The 12,791-nt window shown below is 44.0% G+C and overlaps 1 protein-coding gene across 1 annotated transcript in view; it reads left to right on the forward strand.

Annotated features, from left to right (window-relative positions):
* LOC144781675 (flavin reductase (NADPH)-like) overlaps positions 1 to 12,791 on the forward strand; it is a 99,865-nt gene that overhangs the window by 391 nt on the left and 86,683 nt on the right. The window lies entirely within an intron of this gene.

Raw genomic sequence — 12,791 nt, forward strand, 5'->3', positions numbered from 1 at the left:
AACAAGCATTTGCAATGCAATAGATCTGGCATTTACGTGAGTTTGAGCTGTTGGCATTGTACAAGACAATTTCTTTTATTTATGTTTTGGTTTTTAAAACATAAATAAGAGGCATTGTCATTTACAATGCCAATAGCTTAAACTCGCGTAAATGCGAGACCTATTGCATTGCAAATGCTTGTTTTTTACCTGCTGTGCCTGTGCTGCTGCCATAAACACCGGGGAGCTAAAGACAGTGGCCCTCAACTGCCAAACCCGGCCTCCGATGTCTCCAGACTCCTTGAAATGCCCAGAGTCATAAATGGCCAATTCGACCTCGTTTAAATCCGCACACATATACATAGTCCCTCAGGGTTGCGTGCGGTCTGTGCAATGGTGGGAAGTTAGTGTCACAATCTCTGGGAGCAGTGCAGGCAGCTCCCTCTATTCTTTGAACAGATCGGTGAAAGAAGCTTGCAATAAATCTCAGGCACACTTCAATCACAGCATTAGCGCTGTGAAGACTAAATCATGGTGATGTAGTAAAAAAAATCCGCTTCCATCTGTCACTGGAGCAGGTGCTCGCTTGGATGAGTTCCCTTGCCTCTGTCTCTCATGGTGGTTCAGAGATGAGCCCACCCACCATCAGAGCAAGGCGGGATAGGAGCATCGCAGGTTTGTAGTATACAAACGAGTCAGTGTTAGCATGTGTGGATAGCAGAAGGTGAAGGAAGCGACTTATTTTATTCAAGGCAAGACACGGAATGCCTGTTAGAGTAACGGCTTCCACTCACTGAATCCCAACGTTATAAACGCCCACCGGGTCAAGCGAACATTCATAGCAGGTAGGACGGGAACGGGGGAGGGACAAGACAGGGTGCGAAGTGACAGCATGTTACATCTTCTCCCTTTTTAAAAAAACAACTCTGGAATGCATAGTTTTGAAATAAGCAAGGGAAACATTTTTGTTGCTTTCCCTAAAATGAGCTAATACATTGCCTAATCCTTAAATCTTATGGGCCGAACAATTGTTCTTCTATCACAAATGGTATTAACAGGACCAGTAGCCACACCAGGAAGAGATACTCTGGGAATATCGTCAATAGACACATGATTAGTGTTATCCCCACATGTTCCACCCATGCGTGACTCAGCAGAAGACACCAGACGATCATTTTGCAATCCACTAGGCCTGCTCACAGGCTCCGAGATCCTGCTTCTTGCAACCTTCGAACTATTCCACCATTGACCATTGTCAAGAAGAACGGCAGTACCCTTTATTTTGACCACACACCTAGGTTCACTATACATGCTCATGTTGGCACCCTTCCTGGGATACTTCACTCTCACCACATCACCTTCCTTCACGGACATCTTTCGTATAGCATTCCTTGTGTCATAATTTGTGCGCTTGTGCTTCTGGCGCTCATCCACCAGACTTCTCATCCTGCTCTCACTCTCTTCGTGGTTCTCATTTTCCCATTTTTTTCCAAGCCAGTGACCAATGTGGTTGCAAACGTGTGATCGCTGCCCTACCCCTGTTGAGTTCAAATGGGGTTCTACTAGTGGTACTGTGGGGGGTGGTATGGTACGACCACAACCTACTTCGTAATGCTGCCTCAACAGGAATATGTGACTTCAAGGCCATTTGGATGATTTCTTTAATCAGGCAATTGGCCCGTTCCACCTGGCCATTGCCTTGTAGGTGATATAAAGAGGATTTCACATGCTCTACGCCATTTTTTTTTAAAGAATGAGACTAACTCAGAGGACACAAACTGCACTTCATTGTCGGAGACAAGCCGATGGGGAAAACCTTCCCTGCAAAACAACTCCTTCAAGAAGTCAATTTCCTCACGTGTGGTGGTTGAGACACAAATTTGACTTCCACCCACTTGCTAAAATAATCAATCAACACTATGGCATAGCATAATTCTAGACTCAAAGCATTCATGGGACCTATGAAGTCAATGCCGACTTTGATCCATGGCCCTTCTGTTAGTTCAACGGAGGTCATGGGGCAATATCGTGTTGTCAAAGTTTTGTCAGCTTCATTGCAAATTGAGCAGGCAGTAACAAACACATCAACGTCACGATCCATGGAGGGCCACCAGTATCTTTCCCTCATCCTCTGTTTGGTGCCTGTCATTCCTACATGCCCTTTGTGGCCTAAAGCCACCAACCTGCTTCTCTGCAAAGAAAAAAGCAAAAACAGCCAACATGTATTTTGCCCAAAGGCCAGCAGGCCAGGGCTACTTCAAGGCTAGTTATAGCAGCTTCTGATTGTAAAGTCTACAGTCGTAGCAAAAGATCATCCGATTAGAGAGGCATCCTAGAGCTGGATGCTTGAAAAATTCTATGCGGTCTGAATGAGCGGCAGCTGCAAGTGTTTTTGCTTTCACTTGCATTCGAATAAAGAAGGATAAGACTATAACAACATAGTATCCCACTTCCTGTTTCCATTTAATATAATCACTGTGGGCACAAACCTATCTATCTTGTGAAAACTGATAATAACTTTAAGATATTACTATTTTATGTTTGCTTCGCGCATTGCGGGCGGGCTGGTAGGCGAGACTGCTCTGCTCTTTGAGAAGGGCAGGGGAGGAAGGGTTTTTCCCACTCCTGAGTGCGCAAAGACTGTTTGGTTGGCCCTCATGAGCCGCCTAAACCAGTCATTCGCACTCTGCCTTTCTCCATGCAGAGAACATGGCCTCCTCATTAGCCCTCTCTGGGCGGCGCCCTGACCAATCCCAACGCTGCTTGGAGCATTGTGATTGGCTTAGAGGAGGGAGCCTGGCTGCCTGCTTCCTCCCCTCCCACCCGCGAGCCATGGCAGCCGCTACTGCCTGGCTCCAGGATTTGGGATCTCGGATGGCCATGAAGGAGCATGGATGGGCCATAATGAAGAATGGACTTGCGTGGATCTGGGCATGCTGGATGGTCTTATAGCTGCACAGCTGCGGCTTCTTCATAGGGGCGAGGGGGCGTTGACTCACTGCCTGCCAGCAATTATATCTCATACATTATCCTAACAGACAGGAGGTGTACTGCTGCGAGGCATGGTTCATTCCTATGGCCAAATCGGGCTGTGTATCTGAACTGTGCATGTCAGGTTAGCCGATATTTTGCCTGTGGCCAGCCTGACATGCGCAGTTCAGGCTTTCCCAGTCATCACTGTCTGGGAGATGGGGAGCCCCATCAGTTTCATGTGGAGCGCTGCGGTCTTCTGTCCCAGCCCATCCTTGCGCTGCTCTTATGCTGTTTACTATTAAAAAACAGTGTGAGAGCCCTGCTTTCATTGGCTGAGGTGTGTGGTGCTAGTTTTCCCATGTCCAGCATGCACAGCTCTTCAGTGAAGCAGACAGCGCAGTGGATTTGATAGAGTCGACCCGATGTGGAAAGATGATAAGGTAAGTTAATTTTTTTTTTTTTTCAGTCCTGTGTAATTTAAATTTAGCTGGTGCTCATGTAAACCGCTACCATGCTGTCAGAACGAATTTGCGCTATGGAAATACGATAAACATTTGTAGCAGCTGCATGATGCCTCTAATGCCTGTGACAACCAAAATGCATCCTAAGCATGCATCACCATTTTTGAGAGATCCTAGCCGCCACTGGAGCTGCATACTCTGTATCCTTGGGGGGAGGGGTTATGCTTACTGGTTTTAAATCTATTTCTGAGTGTTTGTTTTGTACCTAGGTTATTTATCTCTTTTGCATCCCAGAATCCCTCTCCTTTCTCTCGGCTGCACCCTCCTTTGTCTCCGCCTATGCTCCTTTCATCCTCTAAATCCTCCTGCCTCACCCTCATCTCTCTTCACCTCACCTCACCCTCCTCTTTCTCTGCCTCACCCTTCTTTCGCAATCTAATCCTCCTGTTCTTCTGCAGATGCCTCCTCTCTCTCTCCACGTTACCCTAATTAATTTCTGCCTTAGTCTGCGCTCTCTCTTTTTCTCACCATGCTTTCACTCCCACCTTATTCTTCTGTCTCTACTTCATTCACCTGTCTTTCTCTGCCATGCCTTTCACTCACTCTCTCTCTCTCACCCGCCTCCTTCTCTTCACCTCGTCCCCTCACTCTCTTCCTCTCTGCCCCACTCTCCTCTCTCTCACACTCTTAGCTATCTCACTCCCCTCTCCATGCTTCGACTGAAATACAACTCTCCATCTAAACCATGACTCTCTCTCTACCCCCCCCCCTCTTTTGTCAGCCTTACTTTCACTGCTGCTGCCTATTGGGTAATATTTCTCTTGTGCACGTAAAGCCAGCCCCCTGCAATCTATTTGCTTGTTTTCATTTCCTTTAAAAATCCTTGCCTGCTAGTGGTCAGTCCTGCCTCTTTGTCCCTCCTTATTCTCTTTCATTCCTCCCAGGCAGCAGGGACTAAGTACTGAATCATTACGATTTGATTGTATTTATGCTCTTTGGGGGACTATTTTTTTCTTGGGTTTCTTCTCAGTCCATTAGCTTCTTGCATTTTATGATCTTTTCAGTGCTCTGACTTTCTGTAAATAGGCATGGGAAAGCTCTCTGGTTGCACAGCTGCTCCCCCTGCCTTTCGATTTTGAGCACAATTAAAAACAGGCCTTTTATTTGATCAGCACAGGTATGTGAAGCATTTTAAAAGCACAATACGACATCCTCCTTCCATGTCTGCATGACCTCCCTACCTACCCCTGCGTATGCTGTTTGTTCTAACATTTTGCTTGCAATAATGTTGAAAAGACAGTGTTAAAATCAACAACAGCTGTTCTGTTTTTCATGGAGCGCATTGATTTGCTACTATTTACAACCTCACATGGGTAGTCATACCTCTATCGGTGAAAGCTATCTGTTGGGTGAGAGAAGCGTCGTTCTTTGTCAAACGTAGTCATTCGTTTAAAGTTGCTGATTTGCGTTCATATTAAGTAGGACTTTGACATGGAGTTGTGATGCCTTGGGTTGAAACGTGTATGAAGCGCCTCCCCACTGCATGGTAACATCTGCGTTAGACTCATATTAGTTGTATAACCCGAGGCCACTGCTCCTTGCACTATGCCAGATCCCCGGCTGCTGTGCCAAGCTCTGCCCCCAGTGCCCATCCCTGCTAGGCCAGCCCTGACTCCTCACCGAGCTGGCAGGCGTGCTGTTGAATAAACACACGGTCAGGCATGAACCCTGGGTAATAAATCAAATTGTCATATCAGACGCTGCCCACGTTTGTTAGAGCAGCCATAAAGGAAACAAGTTTGATTTCCAGCCAAATCTGCTGAAATTGAACTCAGCTGGGGAAACTGAGAGGAATCGATGCTAATTGCAATTCAGGTCTATTTGTATTTGAATTTATTTGTATTTGAATTTATCAAGCTGCAAGTCTTATTTCAAAACTCTCAGGTTTCAATGAATATCTCTTCCTGGGCAGTCTTAGGCCTGCAAACGCTGCTCCAGCAGAGGTGATGTTTTGTGTTTACTGCAAGAATCCTCTAGTGCAGCTCTCTTGGTGACCACGAGCCTTTGTTTATGCCATTATTGGACCACAGGGGTACAAAAACACCATGGCAGACACAACATTCGGTCTACATGACAGTTATTAAGATTTTTTTTTAATCTTCGTGCTAATTTTAGATTTTGCATGAATGTCGAAATTGGGATGAAAATCGTTTCACTTTGTTATAGTATTGGGGATTGGGCCATTCTTTGTCAGTTTTCTTTTTGGGGCTGTCCAAAATGTGACACTGTTTTTTGTCAGGAACAAGATCTACGGCAACAAGGAGCTGTGGTACAAAGTGCATGTTTTTGTATAGTGCTGAGCTGGTGGATCCCGATCACCTGTTTCTCTGCACTCTAAGCGTTTGCAGACAGTGAAATAAAATGATGTGTTTAGGATCACACAAACTGATGAACTGTGCAAACTAGGATTCAAATGTGTGTCTCAGAAACAACTTGCCATTGACTTACCTACTGGATCACATATCTCGACTCTTCTGAATGAAGAAGCAGTTTCATTTTATGTTTTATTTCACATATGGGGGAAGAACAACATTTAACCTGCTAAGGAACAGCAGTTGGAAGTTAATTTGAGATGCTCTTTAAACTTCTATCTTCTACAAGGGCCAGGCCCATCTGATTCCAAGGAGTGTACCTCTTGGGTTCTAAGAGGATTGTGCCAGGGTCACTGTGCTCCAAAGAAATGATCTGGCCAAGGGCTGTTGGGCAGTGGGCCACTGCACCGGGCACTGACTTGAGGTGGCGGCGTATTTTTTCCAAGCATATTATAGTTTCAAAAGCACCTGCTGCTGCGTTCCTGGCTTCCCAACAATCTTCAGGGAACAATAAAAATGTCAAAATAACTCCAGTGATTAATGTTCTTCCTGGAGAGATTGCCGATTTCTCTAATGGAAGTAAGGTAGCTCAAAGGGTTAATATGCATACTGCTAAGAACGTGTACCATGCAGATCATAGAGCGCATATAATGTAAATTGGTCAGTGCGTTACTGCTTTTGTTAGAGATCCTTTTGTTACTTGCAGTTTATAAGTTAAAATCCTAATAAAGAACAGTGAGCTATTAGCTTTCCTCGGAGAGCTGCATGGAAACTACAAGATATAGATTAGAGCGTGATGATTTCCTCCCCAGCATTTCATTATTCTAATGTTGCCTAAAGGGTTCATTTGGGTTGAAATCAATTATTAGTAAAGGCAACCCCTAACCATGGTATTATAATTTAAACCTGACGTTGTGCTACTCCAGACCAAGAATTATTAAACTAAACTGCCTAGCGTATGGGTGGCATGTGACTCCTACACCTGGTAGTCCTCTGTCTGATGGGACATTTCCTATACACTGATTTACTGACGTATGATTGACTGTCTCTGTGTAATGTGTGTGTGATGTAAAATGCTCTGACACCCTATACTGGTATGAGTGGTGCTATAAAACAATAGAAATAGAGAGAGTGGTTATAGATACTTGAGGGGAAATTTTAAAGGCTGATAGTGGGAGAATCCATGGTGGAGGTGGCCATTGGGGGCGCCAACAAACATTGTCACACCAGGCACCACCAGTGCTAAAGCCGGCCCTGAAGTGGCCTTTCTAGTTATGGAGGCTGTAAAAACCTACAGAGAAAATAGAGTTAAAGCGTACCTGTGCGTGTATAGAAAGTCTTGTTCATGAAGCCCAGTTGCATCATCATGCAAAGGTCCTGCTTTTGCAATGTATAGGATAGCCTATGTCACATATAGCATTTAATCATTATTTCTAGTTTCCTTTCCAGCTGCACTATGTGACTCACTAAGTAATAAGCATGCTGGACATAGTTCTACAGAAAAAGACACACAATGAAGTTCTTTCTTTTATTAAGGTGGGAAGGGCATACCCTTCCTTACCAAGTGCATTAATGTTTGGCCGTTTACATCATGTAATCTTAAAAGTATTATTTATAGGCGCTTTTGTGCAGCTCTCAACAGCACACCACATCCTTAAACTCCACTGCTTACTACTCCACAACACAAAATACAATTCCACATAATTCCACTCCAAACCACACAATCCCACTCCACATCATTCCAGTACACTCAATACCACATAATTCCACAGCACACCATGCCACATTATTTAAATCTACACCCCACAAATCCTGGACACACAATTACACACCTAACCAATCCAGTCCAACCCACATAATTCCACAACACATCACATACATACACTCCATAACACATAAGTAAAAAACATTGCCAAGTCCAACAAATATGAGGCCTTTTGCATTTACAATGCTTGTTTTCCTTCCTCTCATCTTCTTTTTTTTATCCTCACACTCTCCTCTAATTCCCCTCCATTTTTCATGTCTGCGTCATTCTCATCACCATTTCCTCTTGTCAGGATTTTAGAAGTTTTGATTAAGTTCACTAACCCTTAGACCCACAGTTGTGGAAGATGTAGACTTGGACTTTTTTAAGACTTCTGAAAAAAGGACACTATCAAATCTAAAGGTGCAACTTAATTAATAGTTAATTACACTAATGGACTAAGCGGGTTATGTGCTCTGCCTTTCATAATTTGCTAAAACACAATTATTTGAAGCTCAAATAAGTGTCTTGTTTATCCAGATCAGAGACACCTAGAAGCTCAGATTTTTTTTACTGAAGGCAGACATCCACATTTGTTCACAGCGCCTGCTGTCCTAATTTTGAGTCTAAAATTAAAGGCTTAGTAGGAATAGTTGACATGCGATCCATTTCTGTCTATGTGACAAAAAGAGGGAATTTGTTGGGAGAGTACCTTCACAGTCCTCTGTGCCCCAAAGGTTGCTGTCCGTGACTTAAGTTCCATCTAGTTATGTTACACTCAGCTAGCACCCCTGGATATTGGGGTCAGGTAGGAAGGTGACTGTACATGTTGCCAGTGCTGCCACAGAATGTCTGCAGATACTGTTCTTTATAACAGGAACTTGCACTTCTCCTGCCCATACTTAGGATTTCCTGTTTTCAGTTTTTTATTTTTGGACAATTCTGGTGTTTTTTTCCCAGTGTTTTCAAGTGATTTCAGTACGTTAACAAACAGTGGTTATCAGTGGTTGCACATTTTCATGCCATAAAAACAACAGAAAAAAAAGGGGGGAAAGGCTGGGTCCTGTCTCTGACCGGCTGGACCACTCTTATGAGACAAACAAACCAAATTGCTGGGCAGTATAAGTTGGTAGACACAAGTACACACCTAGTACAATAAATTGCTAGGCTGACAAACCATTTGTGTTTGGTCACTTGTATTTTTATGAAAAGAGATTATGAAAAAATGCCTTGGCATCAAAAGGATTCACACCGCATTTACAGAGGTTCACAAGTACATTGAAAAAACCATAAACAATACATTAAGTCAAAACATACACATGTAACAATTGTGATGACAATGAATATAGACAACTGTGGAATGCCTCAAAGAATTCCCTTTGTTGAGGCACCAATCCTGGATGAAAATAAACAAGTGGACAGCTAAGGTGACAAACTAGCCTACTTGTTTTTACCACCGCTAGATACACATTAATTGATTTATCAAATGGTGCAAAACATAGGAAGACACAAAACTATGCAACAATGTAGAATTGTGTGTGAGTTATATTCCTATTGTGCCCTGATAGTTCAGTATCTGGGTGGAGCAGGACGCCGACGCGTTTCGAACCCGTTCAGTAGTTTAAAGGGTTCTCCTCAGGACAAGGATTGGGGAGGTCGTTGTCGCTTATGCTGGAAATATCAGGATGCTACCTTGATGTTTAAAGTGCAAGCACATGTAAGGGATGCTGATGCGCCTAAAGTCGATAGATGTGCCTTTGTTTGCAAGATTTAGATTCAATGCGCGAACACGAGCGGCAGCCGCCGCGGTAGTTCGGCAAATTTTGGACGAGTAAATCGGAGCTGTACTTCAGGCACCCAGGTCCACCTGGGTGCCTGAAGTACAAATTTTGGACGAGTAAATCGGAGCTGTACTTCAGGCACCCAGGTCCACCTGGGTGCCTGAAGTACAGCTCCGATTTACTCGTCCAAAATTTGCCGAACTACCGCGGCGGCTGCCGCTCGTGTTCGCGCATTGAATCTAAATCTTGCAAACAAAGGCACATCTATCGACTTTAGGCGCATCAGCATCCCTTACATGTGCTTGCACTTTAAACATCAAGGTAGCATCCTGATATTTCCAGCATAAGCGACAACGACCTCCCCAATCCTTGTCCTGAGGAGAACCCTTTAAACTACTGAACGGGTTCGAAACGCGTCGGCGTCCTGCTCCACCCAGATACTGAACTATCAGGGCACAATAGGAATATAACTCACACACAATTCTACATTGTTGCATAGTTTTGTGTCTTCCTATGTTTTGCACCATTTGATAAATCAATTAATGTGTATCTAGCGGTGGTAAAAACAAGTAGGCTAGTTTGTCACCTTAGCTGTCCACTTGTTTATTTTCATCCAGGATTGGTGCCTCAACAAAGGGAATTCTTTGAGGCATTCCACAGTTGTCTATATTCATTGTCATCACAATTGTTACATGTGTATGTTTTGACTTAATGTATTGTTTATGGTTTTTTCAATGTACTTGTGAACCTCTGTAAATGCGGTGTGAATCCTTTTGATGCCAAGGCATTTTTTCATAATCTCTTTTCATAAAAATACAAGTGACCAAACACAAATGGTTTGTCAGCCTAGCAATTTATTGTACTAGGTGTGTACTTGTGTCTACCAACTTATAAAAACAACAGAAACAGTGTTTTTCTGGTGTTGATGGAACGGTTTGCTTTTATTATTGCTTGCTTTCTGAATGATAGCGCATGGTATATAGACAGTGCATGTATATTATATATAAGGTCAAAATAGATTTTTGCAAACTAAACTTATTGTAGTACACCATACAATACTTCTTCAGTGTGTCTTTGTTCATGAGCGCTCGCTTTTTCTTTCCCATGTAAACTTCTGTGAAAAGGCCCTCTCAACATTGGCACTTGAGAAAGGCAACGACAAAACAGCCAGTGCATAATTTGTTAACTCTGGCCACTGACATAGCCTTCCATGCCAATACTGGTGCACTTGAAGATTGCAATTCTCAGGGCAGGTTCTGCAACAACTGCATTGAGCTGGGCGCATATGTCCTCAGAGTTATTGATACAAAAGGGGATGATGGAAGGAGCTTTTGAGCAAATCAAGCACTCACCCCCAGTCAACTGATCTAAGTTTAATCCATCACCATTCTTTAGCCCGCTCAGCCACCCCATTTCAGACATGGCCATATGCAAATCAGTCTGACCCTGTGCCTCATGGGAACAGTCCAGCCCGAACTGCCAAGCCATGTCTTCCATGGACCGGAAACAAGCATCCTGGGACCGGTTTCGGATTCATAATCCTCATCAGCCAGGCTATCTTGAATCCAGTGGCCAAGTGAGCAAGGGACTCACGTCTGAGCATACCCTGCCACACTTAGGGCGAACAAAGCGATACAAAAGGGGATGATGGATGGAGCGTTTGAGCAAATCAAACACTCACCCCCAGTCAACTCGGTCCTCGGAAGCTTGTTTCCGGTCCAGGAAAGACATGGCTTGGCAGTTCGGGCTGGACTGTTCCCATGAGGCACAGGGTCAGACTGATTTGCATATAGCCATGTCTGAACTGGGGTGGCAGAGTGGGCTAAAGAACGGTGATGGATTAAACCCATATCTTTTGACTGGGTGTGAGTGTTTGATTGATTCAGATGCCCCGTCCATCACCACCCCCTTTTGTACCACTTTTGGCCGCCATAAGTGTGGGAGGGTATGCTCAGACATGAGTCCCTTGCTCACTTTGCCACTGGATTCAAGCAAGCCGGGCTGAAGACGGCTGGAATGCCAGAAACCGGTCCTCGGAAGCTTGTTTCCGGTCCAGGGAAGACATGGCTTGGCAGTTCGGGCTGGACTGTTCCCATGAGGCACAGGGTCAGACTGATTTGCATATAGCCATGTCTGAACTGGGGTGGCAGAGTGGGCTAAAGAACGGTGATGGATTAAATCCAGATCTTTTGACTGGGTGTTAATGTTTGATTGATTCAGATGCTCCGTCCATCACCACCCCCTTTTGTACCACTCAGAGTTATTGAAGCAGTCAAAAATGAAGCAGCACTTTTCAAACTACAAAGGAAATTCCCCTTTAGGGAAGGGATCTAGAACGTGTACAGAGTACCACAGTGAGGTTTCATTGACTTCAAATGCCATTGGTGGTGAAGGGACAGTTCTATGCGTCATTGCAAGCCATTTCTCATACATTGTAAAATAAAAGTTTCAGAATTGCTCTTCAACATTGCTTTGCTTACCAAATGGCAAGCACTCTAACATGGAACATGTTGCAGTGCCGAAGTCACTAAAGGTGTCACCCAGCCTACTCTCCAGGAGATGTTTCACATCTACACCAAGTATGCTGAAATCTTGGCAGACAAGGGTGTTTTCAGACTCTAGGTTTTTTATTATGTCCACTACAACAATTAATAATAATCCACATTTGTAAAGCGCACAATCACCTGTAAGGGTCTCTAGGCGCTGGGGGGCGTCGGGAAGATTAAGCAAGCTATTGCCCAGAGTCACATGGTGCTGGGCTAACCTGACGCCGGAGCCGGGGATCGAACCGTGATCCCCAGATTCCGGAGTCAGTCGCCCTAGCCGCGGCGCCACACCTCTTCCAACAATTATGTTTTCCTGTAAAAATCTAAGAATGCAGTAAAGTGTATTTTTTCACATCACTATCAATATGCGACCAATGATCCTCACATTTCTTGCCTCTGGCATCATAACTCAGCAAAAATTCTGTAAATGGTTCCCACATGGATAAAATAGCATTCATAGCCCCTTGCATTGAGAACCATCCGCTAAGGACACTGTTGGGATGACTCTTTCTTTGATGCCATACAAAGCACTAAATAATATTTGCATTTTAGTTCCTGTGCATAAGAAAACGGTGCACCAGAATGGACTAAAATGTCAATAGCATTCCTCATTAACTCTGAAGATAGTAAAGATACTTTCAGCATACCATCTAACAAGTAGCAAGGATCTCTTACAGGAAATCACTTCAGCCCAGGTATCACTTTTGACTGGGCATAACACAAAATGTTCATATATAAGCTGAATCACTGCAAATACCTTGCATTGAATATTCAAAGCCTGAGGTGTTGGCAATTCACCTACTTTCAATACTGGCTCACTAGAAACTGGGGACTGATGTATTAAGGGTTTTACCCATTCTCTGTGGGTAAATGTGATGACACATATTTGGAAAGAGTCTTATGAAACCAGGGGGCATATGTAGGTAGCCGTTTGC

This window comes from Lissotriton helveticus, chromosome 9 (assembly GCF_964261635.1).
Source record: "Lissotriton helveticus chromosome 9, aLisHel1.1, whole genome shotgun sequence".
NCBI lineage: Eukaryota > Metazoa > Chordata > Amphibia > Caudata > Salamandridae > Lissotriton > Lissotriton helveticus.